The sequence below is a fragment of the Hemitrygon akajei genome, chromosome 9, assembly GCF_048418815.1.
Source record: "Hemitrygon akajei chromosome 9, sHemAka1.3, whole genome shotgun sequence".
Taxonomy (NCBI): domain Eukaryota; kingdom Metazoa; phylum Chordata; class Chondrichthyes; order Myliobatiformes; family Dasyatidae; genus Hemitrygon; species Hemitrygon akajei.
Genome location: NC_133132.1, coordinates 57,555,406 through 57,574,434, shown reverse-complemented (window position 1 = coordinate 57,574,434; position 19,029 = coordinate 57,555,406). Strand labels below are relative to the sequence as shown.

Genomic DNA, 19,029 nt, shown 5'->3' with positions numbered 1-19,029 from the left:
CAGGTATGGGGATGGTGAAGTGGGGGGAGGGTAATTACCAGAGGTTTGAGAATTCAAGGTTTATGCCATCAGGTTGAAGGCTACCCAGTTGGAATTTAAGGTGTATATGGGAATATGAGACATCTCATAATTTTATATGTAATTATCAGGTTACCTCGCAGTCTCAAATGTTCTAACAAAGACACTGAAATGAGACTATTCTTTCCTTAAGGCTAACCATCTCCAAACCAGGCAATATCCTGGTGAACCTCTTCTACACCCTCTCCAAAGCCTTCACATCCTTTCTGTAATGGGGCAACCATATATGGAGACAATATGCTGCACATAGCCTCACCAAAACTTTATACAGTTACAACATAATTTGCCAACTTTTATACCCAATGCCCAATGATGGCAAATATGTCATACACCTTTTTTACAACCCTATCACTTGCTATATTATGTGAACTATGGACAAGCACCTGAAGATCCTTTTGTACATCAGTACTCCTAAAAAGACCTGCCATTTACTGTCTACCTTTCTCTTGTATACAGAAGAAAGTACACAGTTCCTCATGTATTTCATCATCTAAATTCACAACCTCACACTTGTCAGGATCAAACTCCAACTACCATTGCTCTGCCAAAATCTGTATTCCACTGCATCCTCTGATAACCTTCTTCTCTATCCTCAGTTCCATCATTGTTGTGTTTACTTCAAACTCATCTACATTTTTTTCTAAATATACATCAGCTATTACCTTTTACAGGAGCTCCCCAATTAGTCATTCCAAACTCAGATCCCAGTTTACTCTCTCCATGTTCTTTTACTTTCATCCAGATTCCTTTTTCCTGTGCCATTAAGAGTGCTTACTTTCTAGCATACATTCCCTTTATGCAACCTTCTAGCACTTCATTACTCTTTTACTCAGCAGTTCTGGCTTAACTTTCTACCTTCTGTCTCTCCTAACAACTCTGCCCCACAACGAGACCCAACTTTTCCAATTTTATCGTCCTGTTCCTAAAAGTCAGTGTTGCTCAATATATTAGCCAATTACCAAAATTCTAATGTGGGATTATAGAGGCAGCAAGCTGAACTTTCAATCAATAAATAAGACAAAATATAGTTGCAATTACTAAGTATATAACCCAAATTTGAAAAATAAAATGCAGGTATTTTAAACTCACTTGTGCTTTAGTCAGACGATGCATTTTGATTACTTTAGTTGCCTTGCTTCCTTGGTCACTGAATGCATAGAGGTTTATTAACCAAACATAGTTAATAAATCTATATGTCATTGTCTGCTTTCTAATAAGCTTTTGTATGTGATTAAATCACTGTCAACTCTTAGTCTAATGAGAGATAGACAGTATATTTTCCAGTATTATTTTACATTTCTCCTTTGCTTTATCATATTCATTTCAAATCCCTAACAATTTGAGTAACAGCAGAAAAGCTAGCAAAATCACTACCTGCCAATGAGGCAGTGGACTAACACGCAGTAGACTGGCAGTAGCGAAACTGGCAGGAACAACTCAGGGTTACCGCAATACAAATCAATTACCAAACTGAACGGTGAAAGTAATTGAATCACTCAGCACCAAGCAAGCCACTTAATATGACAAGTGCAAGCACATTAGATCATACCAACATTAAAACACTGCAGCATAAATATGTCATAACATACTATTTCTCTTAAATTCAGAATCCAAACAGAACAAGCAGAAACCAAAACAACACAAGATAATTATACAATAACTAAAAAGCTAACTTCAGCAAATCCATGATGTGCAGTAACTCAAACCACAACAAAAGTTTTAGGTGCATTCCAGAAGACAAATACATGAGGAGTTGTAGTGTATCAGTGTGAGCCAAACAGAATCAGCCTATGTGTTGCAGATTCAATGTAACTGTATAGGAACTTCAGATTAACAATATGTAGATCACTACAGGAGATCTACAAGTGGAATCATATGAGTTCTATGTGAAGTGGAGCACCATTAACATACTGTACTAGCTGGACAACCTGATTTAAAGCAAAACAACAGCAAATGAATAAGAAGAGAAATAGTTAAAAATACAATATCAACCATCCACATTAATGTGAGCATCTTGCATTCATAAATTCAGATCCATTTTTCTCAATAATTATATCAATACTGTCAAAAAGATTGAAAACATCAGAAATCTGTTCTGCAGAAAGTAGATGATAAAAGGGATTAGCATACAACACGTAACTACCCAGACCAGACGATGAAGATGGAAAACAGCTACAATATTAAGTGGTTAATAATTAAGTTAATTAAGTGGATGGTATTGGATAATGTCAATGTACTTCCTGGTGGATGAATGGCCACTGGGGAAAAACACACATACTTTAGTAGACTGAGAACCTAATTAGTAATGAGTTCCACATCAGCCAGTCAGTCCAATGTCTGGTAAGGACTTGTTTAGAGAAAAACCCATGAAAAGAGAACATAACTGTTCAACATAAGTACTGTCATGAGGACGTTACGGTGCTTTATGAAACTACAGACAACTAAATCCTGAAAGTTAGTGCAAGACAGCAAATAATGGAACACAATACTTAGGAGGTTTGGGTTCTGAAAATACAGCTCAACACAGTCACTACATATTCATATGGAAATAATTTAAAGGATTCCGTTTTGAAGCAGCATCAGATCATAATTGATATTATTGAGCAATTTAAACAAATAATAGTCATTATCAATTCATTATAGTGTGATCTCTCTAAATATACCACAGCCTGTAATCCATTCATCATGTCAATTTTTAAAAAGCTGAACATTAATATTTTGCTAGTCATGATACTGGATTCCTCTCCCACACACAAATAATTTCCCATTCAAGCCATCATATGTTGATGCATCACCTCAAAGATATGAGTGGAATCCAAAATCTAATCCAGATGCCTTTCCTTCATTAACCAAATAAATATGGAATAATCTGGGTAAGAATGGAACAATGGACCTAAAGGTTAAACTATAACCATACTTTAAAGGACAAACCACTTTCTTACAAAATTTATAGAAAGAGCCCCATAAGCCAAAAGTGCATGCTTCAGTGCTGGCTCTTTGAAGGGAAAATCCTTTGCATTCCCTTGCTCTTTTCCTCACATCACTACAATGGATGTAGTCCCACTTTATAGCTTATAAATAGATAATTATTTTTCTTTTAAGTCAGTTCCTGGGACCAAACGTAATTGCTTTTGCTCTGGTTTTGAGGGTTCTGAAGTAGCTGAAGAGCCCTCTGTAGGACTCTGCCATAGATGGAACAGGAGGTGCTTCGCAAGGCAGGTGGGTAGATCCATTTGGATGTTGTATTATTTTCCCATTGTTTGTCCAGGAGCTCCAAGTGCTCCTGTTTTAGATAGTCAAGGTGTTTGAGACTAGAGTCAGTAATTTAAATGATGGGGCCTATCCAACCCTAGATGGTGGCAATGATAATGTTAGGAATTTGGCCTGAGAGAATAAACAAGCATTGATTCACCCATACTGCCAACTGATTTGGAGGGTTCTGAAGAAATAGTTTTAGTGATGCTTCTTCAAATCTTTAGGGGAGCGATTTGTAGGTTTTCCTTAACTGAAGCAGACAAGAAGGCAAAGACCACAAGTATTCATTCGTTATCATGAATAAGGTGTCAGCTTTTGAGATCTGGGTCTTCACAATTTCCTTCCTTCCATCATGATGGCTTTTTGGAGACAGTGGTGATTTTCTTCATCAAAGTCCTTTTTTTGAGAACTACCTTTAAGTGCTGAAAGGTAGCTGCTAAATAATGGCAAATGGTGTAGAGACTTTCGACTATTGGAAATTTAATATATAGCACATCCTCACAATTTTGAACTTGACCTCCAATTGCGCAAGTACAAGTGTCATTTGCGCACTGTAATCCATTACACCAACTGTAGAAGAAATAAGTTAATGCTGATCTGTATGGTCGAATGCACCAATAATCCCTGTACGTCATTGCCTTCTTGTCATGTGGGGTCCAGAGTCTGTCAGCGGAGGGTAGGGAGTGGGGGAAGGAAAACTACTTTAGTATCTATTTAGTTAGGGGATTGCACACTTGGATTCAAAGCCCACTATCTTTCAGTTACTGTGAAGATGAGCACTCTAATGAAAGGAAAATGCAACAATGAAAAACTTCAAACTCAAAGATGCATTGTAATGAGAGGGTCAATATTATTAGAAACAGGCATTTACAACTTCTCCAGAAATAATATCTGGTGTTTCTCTATAGAGTTCTGGACCTTTCAACTTATTAAAGATGCAGAAGGCAGAAAAAAAATAGAAGGGATCCCTTTCAGTTCTCTTGTTCAATGATCTCCCTACTTTCTTTACAAAATAATTCTGAATTATTATACAGTTGAAGTCAGAAGCTTACATACACCTTAGCCAAAAACATTTAAATTCAATTTTTCACAATTCCTGACATTTAATCCTAGAAAACATTCCCTGTCTTAGGTCAGTTAGGATCACTACTTTATTTTAAGAATGTGAAATGTCAGAATAATAGTAGAGAATGATTTATTTCAGCTTTTATTTCTTTCATTGCATTTCCAGTGGGTTAGAAGTTTTCATACACTTTGTTAGTATTTGGTAGCATTGCCTTTAAATTGTTTAACTTGGGTTAAACATTTTGGGTAGCCTTCCACAAGCTTCTTACAATAAGTTGCTGGAATTTTGTTCCATTCCTCGAGGCAGAACTGGTCTGAGTCAGGTTTGTAGGCCTCCTTGCTTGCACACGCTTTTTCAGTTCTGCCCACAAATTTTCTATCAGACTGAGGTCAGAGCTTTGTGATGCCACTCCAATACCTTGACTTTGTTGTCCTTAAGCAATTTTGCCACAACTTCTGAGGTATGCTTGGGGTCATTGTCCATTTGGAAACCCCATTTGCGACCGAGCTTTAACTTCCTGGCTGATGTCTTGAGATGTTGCTTCAATATATCCACATATTTTCCTGCCTCATGATACCATCTATTTTGTGAAGTGCACCAGTCCCTCCTGCATCGAAGCACTCACACAACATGATGCTGCCACCCCCATGCTTCACGGTTGGGATGGTGTTCTTCGGCTTGCAAGCCTCACCCTTTTTCCTCCAAACATAACAATGGTCATTATGGCCAAACAATTCAATTTTTGTTTCATCAGACCCGAGGACATTTCTCCAAAAAGTAAGATCTTTGTCCCCATGTGCACTTGCAAACTAGTCTGACTTTTTTTCTGGCAGTTTGGAGCAGTGGCTTCTTCCTTGCTGAGCACCCTTTCAGGTTATGTCGATATAGGACTCATTTTACCATGGATATAGATACTTGTCTACCTGTTTCTTCCAGCATCTTCACAAGGTCCTTTGCTGTTGTTCTGGGATTGATTTGCACATTTCACGCCAAGGTACGTTCATCTCTAGGAGGCAGAATGCATCTCCTTCCTGAGCAGTACAACAGTTGCGTGGTCCCATAGTGTTTATACTTGCATACCATTGTTTGTACAGATGAACGTGGTACCCTCAGGTGTTTGGAAATTGCTCCCAAGGATGAACTCGACTTGTGGAGGTCCACAATTTTTTTTCCTGTGGTCTTGGCTGATTTCTTTTGATTTTGTATGTTAACTTCTGACCCACTGAAAATGTGATATAGTCAATTAAAAGTGAAATAATCTGTCTGTAAAAAATTGTTGGAAAAATTACTCATGTCATGCACAAAGTAGATATCCTCAACGTCTTGCCAAAACTACAGTTTGCTAATATGAAATCTGTGGAGTGGTTAAACAATGAGTTTTAATTACTTCAACCTAAGTGTATGTAAACTTCTTAGTTCAACTGTACATTCAATCTCTAATAAAGAACTTTAACTCAAGAGGAGGTGTATTCATTTCATACTTTCATACATTTGAGAGTAAATATTAACAAAATACAATTGTCCCCAAGAATAACTTCCTTAAGAATACATTTCCTTTTGTGTTTTTTTTTAACATATTTCATTAATTACATGGTTACATTCAAACAGGTACTAAACGTTAAGAAATGGTTCCAGGAGAAATAGAAACTTGATGATACCCATCAGTCTTACACCTCATAGGACAGAATGAATGCAAGCTCAAGCAGAAGGAAACTATAGCGAATTTATAAAACATCTGTACCATCACATTCATTTGTCTGTTTGTGAATTAGAGATGCTGTTTCTGATCAATTATATGACATTATGCACACTCACCATAAAAAGAATGGGACTTCTGGGATGGCTGCTACCTGAGAACTGAATTCTCTTGAGAGTTCATGCCTGAGGCATCTATAGTTCAACGAAAGTTGATAGCTTTTCTCCTTGTTCTAGATTGTGAGCATTACTTGTAAGAGCAGCATTGATTGTCCATCTCCAATACCCATCAAGAAGGATGTGGAGAGCTCCAACTACTGAAATCTCTGTGCTTCATGGTGAAGGTGCTCTCAGGGGTTCTTACAGTTATCAACGCATTTTAGTGCAACTAAGCACTTCAGTGGACTTTAGTACAGTAGATATGAAAATCAATATTGTTCCTGGTACAGTACCACCATCATAAAGTTGTACATCTCAGAAATGAGCCCTTGGGCCCACCTTGTCCATGTAAACCTCTTCTCACTACCCCCACCCCCATCTAACAAAACCCATTTGCCTGTATTGCACTGTTACCTATTGAAACACATGTCAAAATGCCTCTTACACATATTATTTGAATCTGATTCCACTACTTCCTCTGGCAGCCAGGCCAGGAAAGGACATCAGATTTCCTTCCCTAATAGCACTATTTTCTTTTAAAATGGCAATGACCACAGATCTAGATTTTTAATTATGCATTGTTTAGTTAGCTGAACTTAAGATTGCCACAGTGGACCCCTGCTTTGTATCATTGGACTTTGGATTACTCACACAGTAACTTAAGCACCAAGCAAATGGTCTTGATACCAGGGTAAATATACTGATTCTTATTTAACATGAAAAGTTCTGGCAGACAACCTTGATTCTCTATAGCACCAAGGAAACTACATGCTAGTGTGACACAAAAGCAGGAGAGTTGTAGTCCATTGAGAATCAAGATTAGATGAAGAAAAATAAAAATAAAACAAAAATAGAGTTGCCCAGTTGATTATTGAATGTGTTCAAATGAATGCAACACACACAAAAAAATGCTGAAGGAACTCAGCAGGCCAAGCAGCATCTATGGAAAAGAGTATAGTCAACGTTTCAGGCCAAAACCCTTCATCAGGACTGGAGAAAATAAATGAGGCAGAGCTAGAAGATGGAGGGTAGAGAGGAAGAAATATAAGGTCCTCCCTCACTACCATTATAAGCCCTAAACAGTCCTTCCAGGTGAGGCAACAATTCACCTATGAGTCTGCTGCGGTCATCTACTGTAACCGGTGCTCCTGGTGTGGCCTCCTATATATCAGTGAGACCAGACATAGATTGGGAGACCGTTTCAGCGAGCATCACTGCTCCGGCTGCTGGAAAAGGCCACCCATTTTAATTCCACTTCCCATTCCAACATGTCCATAAGACCACCATAAGATATAGGAGCAGAATTAAGCCATTTGGCCCATTGTGTATGCTCCACCATTCAATTATGGCAGATACTTTTTTCCCCTCCTCAGCCTCCAGTCCATGGTCTACTTTACTGACACAATAAGGCCACACTAAGATTGGAGAAACAAAACCTTATATTCCATCTGGGTAGCTTCCAACCTGATGGCATGAACATCGATATCTCGAGCTTCTGGTAATACCACCGCAAACTTCACCATTGCTCGTTCCCTCTTCCCCCTTTTACCTTACCTCCTTACCTGTTCATCAACTCCCTCTGGTGCTGCTCCACCTTTCCTCTCTCCCATAGCCTTCTGTCCTCTCCTATTAGATTCCTCCTTCTCTAGCCCTGCATCTCTTTCACCAATCAACTTCCCAGCTCTTTACTTCACCCCTCACCCCTCCGAGTTTCATCACTCACCTTGCGTTTCTTCCTCCTCTCCCCCCACCTTCCAACTCTGACTCCTCTTTTTCTCTCCAGTTCTGATGAAGGGTCTCAGCCCAAAATGTCAACTATACTCTTTTCTATTATGCATGTTGCCTACCCTGCTGAGTTCCCCCAGCATTTTGTGGATTTCCAACATCTGCAGATTTTCTTTGCTTGTGTGAGATGATCTCCTCGTTTGTCATTTTTGTGCAGTTCAAAGCATTCAAGTTGGTTGAAACCTGCTGTTTGTGAATTTCCATTGAACATATTGATCAGATATTATAAATAAATTTTAAATTTTGGTTGATGGACAAGCTCCCAATATCCTTTTTCATCCTCAAGTCATATGAAAGTCGGCACTGTCTCAGTGAGGAAATGCCTGTTGACTTACTGCATATGCTATCCAATAGATAGTTACTTTCCCAACAATAACAGTATCATGGTCATTATTCCAATTTCCTACTGACAAATCTAGTCTTTAGACTTTATAAATTCAAGGTGAAAGCAGGAATGAACCACGTAGGTTGCTCACAGGCTGTTTTCCAGGACAGCCTGAGTCATTGTGGGAAATTTGCCAATCAAACTGCCAATTCATCCAACTCAGATTTCAATACCACTCTGCCTGAATGCAAACTCATCACAGTAATCTATCTAGCGTCCTTTTACAGTCAATTACATTTCATGAAGTCAATAGCTTTCGCTGAACAGGCAAACTTTAGAAGCAAAGAATGCAAAACATCCACATTATTATCAGCTAAGCAACATCTATACCAAACTGGAGTTTCAAGTGCAATCACCCATTGCAGTGTTGCCAAAGCAGTCAGTTGCGTGTATCTCTAATCAAAAGGCAGTAATTTTTGGCACTGATGTTTGCAAGAAATAAACAACAAGACAATTTAGAACTATTTTGCTCACTGTGGTTTCAAACGTTCAGGCTTGGAGGTGCCAAAAATGGCTGGGAGTGAAATTGAAATTATTTCACTACTTCAAGTTAGGCACTACAAAGAGTTTGAAGGTATCGACAATCATTTTGAATGTTACAATTAAAATGAAAATTTGGAGGATACAATCATCGAAAGGATTGTATGAAGGCAGTCCATTATTTACACTAGGGGTTGGAGTTGATTTTGTTCATTTACAGTCAATCAAAAGAACATGGCAACATACACTGTATTAATTCCTCGATCGATAACTATTACTAATACTCAATTTTTATAGTACTGTTGTGTTTGTAGTGTTCTAATTTATTCTATGGTTCATTTACATACACAATTTGTTACATAATTGTAAGTTATTTTGTCTTCTTTTATACCATGAAACTTCAGCTAATTGAGGCAGTCACTTGATTGGGCCAAAATATACTGGTCCGGATATGTCCCAATTAACTAGAATCAACCGCATTCTAGTATGACACACAGAAAGAAGTTTCAAATTATGCAGTCTACGAATGGTGCTAGAATAAGAAAGAAGCAAGAAAACACCTTCAAGCCCTCTCAAACTGATGAAGTATTTTAAAGGGTAGCCACAAGACTCAAAACACAGCAGCTAAGCTGCATGTTGAAATCTCCCACAAAGATCAGAAACTTTTAACCTACTGGACTGATAACCATAGAAAGCAAAATCAAAACACCGCAGATGCTGGAAATTGAACTTTCAGATTAAGGTTCATTGATCTGAAACATTCCTCTGTGCATAGATGCTGTCTGACCTGAATGTTTCCATCATTTTCTTTTACTTATTATTTTGAAAACAAGCTTAGTTCTTAGATCCATAACCATCTCCAAATTAAATTTTCCCCACTTAATGATACCACTGAACCAAATATAATTTACAAACAATATGTCTATAGTCTTTAACAAAATTTATTACATAATCTTTAACACATCTCTCTTCTGCAAATTAGGTCTCTGGAATTAGTTTTTTGGCTAAACTATCATCCTTCATTCAGTTTTTCCAAGGGAAAGTTACCAATATCTTCATTTTTCACTCCCACATTATCAACTCAGAGTCCAAACATTATTCTGTGGCTCACTCCTCTGTCTCAGTCATATACCTCACCTTAATAAGTGTGAAGCAATGGGATCAATTTGCATATGTATGGCAATAAAATAACCTCTGCCTTATTTTTTTTTGCTTAGCTTCCAATTTTCTTTTAACTAAACAGTGGCAAGACTGAGGACATTTCTTAAGCCCCAAAACTTTCAGGATCCTTGTCAATAATAACAAACTTTGCACACCATCTCAAACAATTCAAAATTTGCCCTGCTGTTCAAACCCAACACTGCCATTGCTTTGTCATCTCCAGACTCAATACAGATTGAAAGTACCTTTTGCTGCTAGAACAAGGCAAAGTAAGTTGCTGTTTTGCTTTACATTCTGTCCAATTTTCCTTTCCAGTGGTAGTTTGAAGATAAATTGTGTTGACTGGATTGTTAATTAACAATTCAAGCCCCAGTTCAAAATATGTGGTATCATGAGAATATAGAGATCCAAATCACAGTGCTAGAGATGTAATTACTTTAATTTTACCCATAACAAGTACATTAAACTTATGGTCACCTTTGCACATTAGCATTTATTCAATGATCTACGGTTTGGAAGTAATTTACCTCTGTTAATTGCTTGAACTTAATTCAAACACTGAATTTTATTTTGCTACATTCAAGAACACAAATCTATTTTATAATTTCAAAGTGGTCTGTCAAATTTCAGTTACTGCATAATATATCAAGTAGAATGACTGGTAATTGCATGAAACTATTCGAGACTTCCTTATTAGCTGCATTTAGTAAAAGGCTAAATTATATCGGTGAAAACAAAAAAAAGAGCCAATATGTATTCACCAAGTAGCAAATATTTCTTTCATCCAATAGCCTTCTTAGTGCACTCAGGGTTTTGGAAATAGATATTTATAAAGAATATTTTATTAAAATTTCATTCATGACTTAGACTTTATGTTGGATAAACATTGGAAGGACTAAATATGAGTGGCAGCTCTCCTCGATGCTAGCAGGAGACGTTGGCAAGGCTTGTGATCGACAGTCGACGAGGCCGTGGGATTGTTGATAGCTCTCCACGGAAGGACTGTATTTGAGCGGTAATGCTTCTTGATGCTAAACACAGGAGAATGATTTTGAAATTCTAAGATTTATGTGATTATTGCACTGTAGCTCATATTGGTCTCCTTCAGCTTTCTGTATTTTTGTCCTTGTTACTGGTTGGAGGGTGGGAATTTGGGGTTCCGTTTGGACGATACGTTAGTTTTTGTGTGAGTGTGGAGTGTGATGTTCTTGTCGGTGTTTATCTGTGTGCATGAGAGGGGGCTGTGGCTATTATCACTGTCCTTTTTTTCCCGCGGGGTAAGTGGTTGAGGGTTTGGGGTTCATGATGTTCTAGATTCTGTTTTCCAGGTGGGCAATCTGTTAGTTTTTTTGTGTGAGGTAGGGGTTGGGGGATTTGGGGTTAACAAGCTCTTATTGCTTTCTCATGCGAGAGGGATTGATGTCTTTTCTTTCAACAATCCCATGGTTTTTCTGTATTTCACGGTTGTTTGGAGGACAAATATCAGAGTTGTATTGTATTCTACATGCATACTTTGACAATAAAATGAACTTTTGAACATTTGTAGGTCCAAATAATGAAGCCAATTTTCTTACAAATTCTAAACATACAGAAATGCATCTTGATTTTTTAAAAAATGTTCCTTTGTTCTAAATAGTTTACACATGTAACACACTCTTACACAGCATCGGGAAATTAATAAAAGCAGGCCTACAATTCTACACTGGCATTTATTCAATAAAACAAAACATTTTATTGTAGTAGTCAGGATAACAGACTTTAAACATCTTGTCTTTAGACATTGTGATCTTTCTAGCTGTCTATAATCTGTAATTTTTTAAAAACATTCTACAATTTACCATTGTTTAGGTAGCACAGCGATTACAGCAACACTGCTAAAATGGCAGCTCTAAGATTGGGGTTCAATTTTTGCCACTGTTGTAAAGAGTTTATACATTCTCCCTGTGACTGCATGAATTTCATCTGGGTGTTCTGGTTTCTTCCCACATTTCAAACGGTATAAAATTAGGACTAATGAGTTGTGGGCATGCCATGATGGCTGTAAGCATACCAACACTTATGGGTTGCCCAGCACAATCCTTGCTGATCCTCTGACACAAACGATGCGTTTCGCTATATGTTTCAGCATGCATGTGACAAATAAAGTTAATTTTTTTCTTTACAATAATCTCCTTTGACATGAAATAATTACCTCTGCCTTCTGTTCACCTCACCTTATTTTGCCCCCATACTGTTCCATAGCTACAATTCAAAATTTACTAAATAGTATTTTTAATTAATAACAGTAGGCAAACTTTTTCAATTAAAATTAATGGAACAGCCATGCAACCTGAAAACACATAAAACAATGCAAAATAACACTTTGAACTCTTGGTTACCAAAGCAGCTAGCGGTGAAATTAAAACAAAGAACAGTGGCATATATCATGACTTTATAATGTTAAGTTTGTAGGGATGGTCACAGAGCCTGGTGAACAGCCCTATAAAAACCAAGCAACCAACCCAAGCTGCCAATCTTCTCTTTCATTTAAAATGTTCTTTATAGCCAACAAAGAGCTTTCAGAGGAAAATCCCCATTATAATTTAGAAAAAGTAACAGAAAATTTATGTTTCAACACAAAATAATGAAAAAAGCTATAGGACTAACAAGCTCGGCTTAAATCTACAAGCAGACAGATGAAAGTGGGAGCAGGTAGGTACTTGATGAGTAGCACAAAGTGGACAGAAAGTAGCCAGGCAAGGAGTGAATGGCCAAGGCAATGCGCACTGAGTACAATGAGTGATGGTAGTGAACAGCCTGAGGAGAATGGTGTAACCATTCAAAAACAAGCTGCAGGGCTCAGAACTCCCCAGACAATGTAAAGGCTATTGGCCATTAGTGGGGAATGAAATTGCCTGCTCCATGTGCTGATAGACTGCCCAGATCCTATGGTCTTTTTCATCACTTTCTGAAGAAAGTGATGAAAGCTGCTGTCTCACCATCTGTTTGGCTGTAATCTTTCCCCATCCAAGAGATTTCACTGTGATAACAAACAGTCTGTCACTACATGGAGTAGCCACTACTACTCTCCAGTAATGACCCACATACTGGCTTAGTGCACTGATTTCTGGTATAAAATAGATGGAGGAAACAATGGCTTATGAAGAAGTTCCACACAGAGGCACTCAAAGTTGCCAGGAAAGCAGCAGGCCTAGGGATTGCAAAATTTAAAAACTTAACAAAGGACAAAAAGATTTATCAAGAGAGCAGAGAGGGGTTCAGCAGGTTGAACGAGAAATGGAGAAAATTTAAAAATTGATTTTAAAAGCTTCTATAAACATGAGAGAAAAAAGGTTAATGGACAAATAAAGCCCCCCCAATGTCAGAAACAGAGGAAATAATTGGGATAATAGCAGAATTTTGTTCTGTCTTTGTAAAGGATGGCACAGTAACTTCCAGATGTTAAGGTGCTAAAATTCTAGAGAGGAAACTGATTTATTTATCAATAAAGTATCAGGGAAACTACTAGGCTAAAAGGCAGAAAAAAATCCCCAAGGCATGATTATGGTACATCTCAGAGTACTACAGCAGGTGACCATAGAAAACGTCCTTCACCCTCCGGACCACTTCCTACAGACCAGGGGATAGCAAATAGCTGCAACCATTTTTAAGGAAAGCAAGAGGAAAACAAAACAAACCAGTAAACCCAACATCAACAACAGTAAATGTCAGAATCAATTATAAAAGATATAGTAAAATAATATTTTGAAAACAATGGAATTTAATGAAGCATGTGTTTACAAAAGGGAAGTTATTTAACAAACCTACCTGAGTTTTTTTTGAGGTTATAACTAATAGATTAGGTAAGGTTATTTAGATTATTTAGATTTTCAGATGACTTTTGATAAGATCGCACAAAACAGGTTAGGATACAAAATTAAAGCACATGGGATCAGAGGGAATACACTAGCAAGGCTATGAATTGGTTGCAAAATCAGAAACAGAGAATATCGCCTTCTTCCCAGTGGCAGGCAGTGAATAATAAAATGCTGCTTAGACAACATAGGTTAGTAATTTGGATAAGGAAATAAAATGTAGCATCCCCACATTTGCTGTCACAAAGTGGGAGAGAGGGTGGAGCTCTAATAAACTTCTATAGATGAAAGGATCCTGACTGGGTTGCATCATGGCCTGCTACTTAAATTCCAAAGCACAGGAATACAAGAGGCTACAAAGAACAGTAAACACAGTCCGGTCCATCATGGGCAAAGCCCTCACTACCTCTGACAGCATGTAGAGGAGGCGCTACCTCAAAAAGGAAGTATCTAACATCAAGGATCCCCACTATTCAGACCATGCCCTCATCTCACTGCTACTGATAAGCAGGAGGTTCAGAACCTTGAGGTCCCACAACACCAGGTTAAGAAACAGCTACTTTCTTTCAGACATCAGGATCTCAACTGCTCTGCACAATCCTAATCCTATATCAGCAATGGAAAACTATGGATCACCTCTTGCACTACCATGGACTTGTCTCTGATTGTGCCTTTTTTTAAGAATCAGAATCAGGTTTAATATCACTGGCATATGTCATGAAATTTGTTGTTTTGAAGCAGCAGTACATTGCAATACATTATAATTTTTAAAAATTTAAATCACAATAAGAAATGCATATAAAATATTAAATTTAATGCAAAATGAGAGCAAAAAATATGGTCAGGTAGTGTTCATAGGTTCATTGTCCAGTAAGAAATCTGATGGCAGATGGGAAAAAGCTGTTCCCGAAACATAGAGTGTGTGTCTTCAGGCACTTGTACCTCCTCCTTGATGGTGGCAATAAGAAGAGGGCATGTGCTGGGTGATGAGAGTCTTTAATGATGGACGCAGCTTTTTTTTTTAAGTGTCTTCAATGCTGGAGAAACTAGTGCCCATGATGAAGCGGGCTGAGTTTACAACTTTCTGCAGCTTTTTCTGATCCTGTGCAGTGGCCCCTCTACACCAGTCAGTGATGCAACCAGTTAGAATGCTCTCCACAGTACACCTGTAGCAACTTGCTAGAGTTTTTTGTGGCATACCAAGTCTCCTCAAACTCCTAATGAAATGCAGCTGCTATTGTGCCTCCTTTGAAATTGCATCTTCTTTGAAATATGCTGGACCCAGGATAGATCCTCAGAGACATTAACACCCAGAGAAGCGCTTAAGTTTTATTTTTGCAGTTTTTCTTCTCTCTTGCTGTCTTGTATAATTTATATCCTGTGTGTTGTCAGTACTAATGTGCCTGTGCAGACAAGCTTTTCATTGAACCTGTACCTCACCATACTAAACTTGACTTTAATCTGAGCTGCAAAGAGGGTGCGAAGAAGCTCCAATATGATTCAGACAAGCTGGCTGAATGAGCAAAATCTTGGCAGTTGTAGTTCAATATTGACAAAGTAAGCTTATCCCTTTTAGATCCAAAAAGCAAGGATATTATCTGAATGATGGTAAGATAGGTAAATGGAAAAGTACAATGAGATCTACATGACTTTGTACACAAGCTGCTGAAAGCAAGTTAAGAGGAGAAAAGGTATATTGGCCTTTCTTCCAAGAGTAGCTCAGTCAGGAGCAATATGTTTTTGCTACCATCGTACAGAGCCTTGTGGAGACTACAAATGGTACTTTGAGCACATCCTTATCTGAGAAAGGATGTTCTTGGTATGGAGTGTAACAGAAGTTACTAGAAAGATTTCTAGGAGAGCAGACTGACGTATAATGACTGATTAGGTCAACTGGGTCTACATTCACTGTAGTTCAGAAGAATGAGTGGGAAATCTCACAGAAATGGAATTCTTACAGAATGGAACAGATCAGATACAGTACATGGAGGCTGTTCACAACAGCAGGTGATCCAGAACTAGGAATCAAAGTCTCAGGATGCAAGACATGACATTAAAAACAGATTAAGGAAAATTTTGTCAGCCAGAGTGTGTCAAACTTGTAGAATTCTCTAACTAAATCTCCAACTCCATCAAGTATATTCAAGAAGATATGGTACATAAATTTTAGAAAAATAGATGGCTATGGGTAATTCTGGGTAATTTCTAAAGTAAGTACATGTTCAACACAATATTGTGGGCTGAAGGGCCTATACCATGCTGTAGGTTTTCTATGTTTCTAAGGCAGCAATGCTTAATGCTAAAGGGATCAAGAGATACAAAGGAAATAGGTACTAAAGTGGATGGTCATATTATAGAGTTATAAAGGGATATAGCACAGAAACAGATTCTTTGGCCCACTGAGTTTATACCAACTAGCAACCACCTATTTCTACTAACCCTCTCCACATACTCATTAACCCTAACGATTTTACCACTCACCTACACAATTTACAGTGGGAAAACAACCTACCAACCTGTATACTTTTTTGGGGTGAGGGACAAAACCGGAGCACCCAGAGAAATCCCATGACAAACATGCAAACTTTAAACAAAAGCACTCAAAATCAGGATTAAATCCAGATCTCTGGTACTGTGAGGCAGCAGATCTATCAGCTACACTATGTGAATGGCGCAGCAGATACAAAAGCTGAACGATCTATTCCTATCCTTATCTTCTATGCTTCCACGTTTCCAAGTTGCCATGGTGCTTGCCCTGCCTATCCCACACCAGCCCTCACTTATAGGGACACTTCACATTGGGTCACACCCAGGCTTGAAACAATGAGATCATTATTTCACTGCTAAAGAAGTGCAAGATTCCAGGAGCAACAGCATACAACCCATACAAGTGCCATTTTAAACTAAAGTGGAGTACATACCTTTGAATATTTGGATTTCAAGAGCAGAGCACTATTATCAATAAGCACTCTGTGAGTTAACACTAAGCACTGCATCAATGTACAAAGCCCCTCTGAATTTGATGATCTGAGGGTCTTAGAAGAAGAAATAGTGGACAAGTCAGTTGTGATCTTTCAAAATTCCCGCCGTTATAGAAAAGTCCTAGTAGGATGGAAAACTGTAGAAGCAGGAAACTATGGTCTAGATAGCCTTAAATCTGCCACTGGCAAAATGCTGAAATTCATTGTAGAGAAATCTCCTGATATTAGGAAGGGAAATGCAATTGTAAGGAGAACATAAAAGATTTGTAAGAGACACAGATAAGTTAAGTGAATGGGTAAAACTTTGGCAGATGGAGTCTAATGTGTGATAACATTTTAGTAGGAATGCAAGAATGCTTGAATTGAGGTAAATTACAGAATGCTCCAGCATCTCAATATCCTCATACTGTACTTGGAACAGAATATTACCATGCTGGGATGAAGTAAGGTTCAAGGCAATCTCACTGCAGCTGAACAGGCCAAAAGTGAGCCCGTACCTGGAGTGCTATACGCAATGCTGATCTCCAATACAATCCCATGATGTAAGGAACTTGGGAACAATAAGCTATTTGGCCCCTCTTGTCTGATCTTCCATTCAGTAAGATTGTGGCTTACCTTTTACTTCTGTGCCATTTTCCTGCACTAACCACATATTCTTTTAAAATCTAATAGTCATTTTTTTCTTGAATATACTAATCAAAGATTCATGACCCTCCTAGACACAGAATTTTAAAGATTCACTATCTTCCCAGAACAAATATTTCCTTCCATCATCGTTCTAAAATGCCAGCATCTTATTTTGAGAATGTGACCCCTGGTTCTAGACACTCCAACCTGAGGAAATATCAATGCCACATTGATAATTGCAAGCATTTTAGTTTTGTTCTTCAAAATTCAAGAGTGTATCAACACAACTTGTTTAATCTCTCTGTAAATGAACCATTCCAGGAATCAATCTGATCAACTCTGCTGCACTGGTTTCATTGCAGGTGTAAACTTCTTCTGGTACAGAGACTAGAGCCCTACCAGATCTGGCCCTGACACAGATGTCTTGTAATAAAGGCCAGTACAGTTTTCTTCCATAATAGCTTGCTTACCAGCACATTAAGTAATTCATGCGTAAAGATAATTTAAACCCTCTGAATGATAAGATCTTTCAAGCTCTTACCATTTACATGAGAACTCTATGTCGTCCACATTTCGCAACATCATATTCAATCTGTTATGTCCTTCACTAAAACCTACTGAAGCTAGTCCGCATTATTCTCATAGCTCAGACTATCACCTAGCTTGAAAATCTGGAGTCCATGCAGCAGGCAGCAAGAGCAAAGGGAGCACATCACCTGTCAAATTGCCCACGTCAGACATCTACTTGTCCGTCCGCGGAAGAACCTTTGGTTCCAAATTGGAATCATCATAAACCTCAGAACTGAGAAAATTGGCAAGGTAGCAAGTTTTCTTTAATCCAGAGACGCTGTCCAAAAAGAATGGATTGCAGACGGGTCCGTAGAAGATTTCTCCTACCCACCTGCAAGTTTGTGTTCAAAGGCTATCACTTATAGTGCAGTATGATGCTCAGTCCAAGAAGCTGTATGGATATCCCAGATAAAACAAAAAAGGAAGAACATACAATAAGAAAAACAGGTCTTGCAAACACAAGGTTGTTCCTCCATCAATAAAGTCAAGCCTGATCCTCCATTTGTAACTTGTCCTCATACTTTTCATTTCCTTATTTCAAATAAATCTATTGATCTAATCTAATACTGAAATAGAGAATTACTAAATTTCACTGAGTGAGATTTTTCTTCACTTAATCATTGTACACCAATCCCTTAAACTGATACCATGGCTCTTAATTCTACATTTCCAAACCATGAGTTAGAGTGTGGTTCTCCAACCTGAATCACAGTGAGCACAGTGAGGACTGCCGAGCACATCATTGGAGCCTCCCTGCCCTCTATTGTGGACCTGTACTCTTCCAGGTTGAAGAAGAGGGTGGGGAACATCATAAAGGACTCCTCCCATCCTGCGCACGGACTGTTTGATCTGCTTCCGTCTGGTAGGCGCTTCAGATCCCTCCAGACTAAGACTAATAGGCATTGGAGAAGTTTTTTCCCTACTGCGGTCACT

General features: G+C 38.3%; 1 protein-coding gene across 6 annotated transcripts in view; it reads right to left on the bottom strand.

The window, feature by feature from the left end:
• Positions 1–19,029, bottom strand: part of kif6 (kinesin family member 6) — a 569,609-nt gene that overhangs the window by 521,342 nt on the left and 29,238 nt on the right. The window lies entirely within an intron of this gene.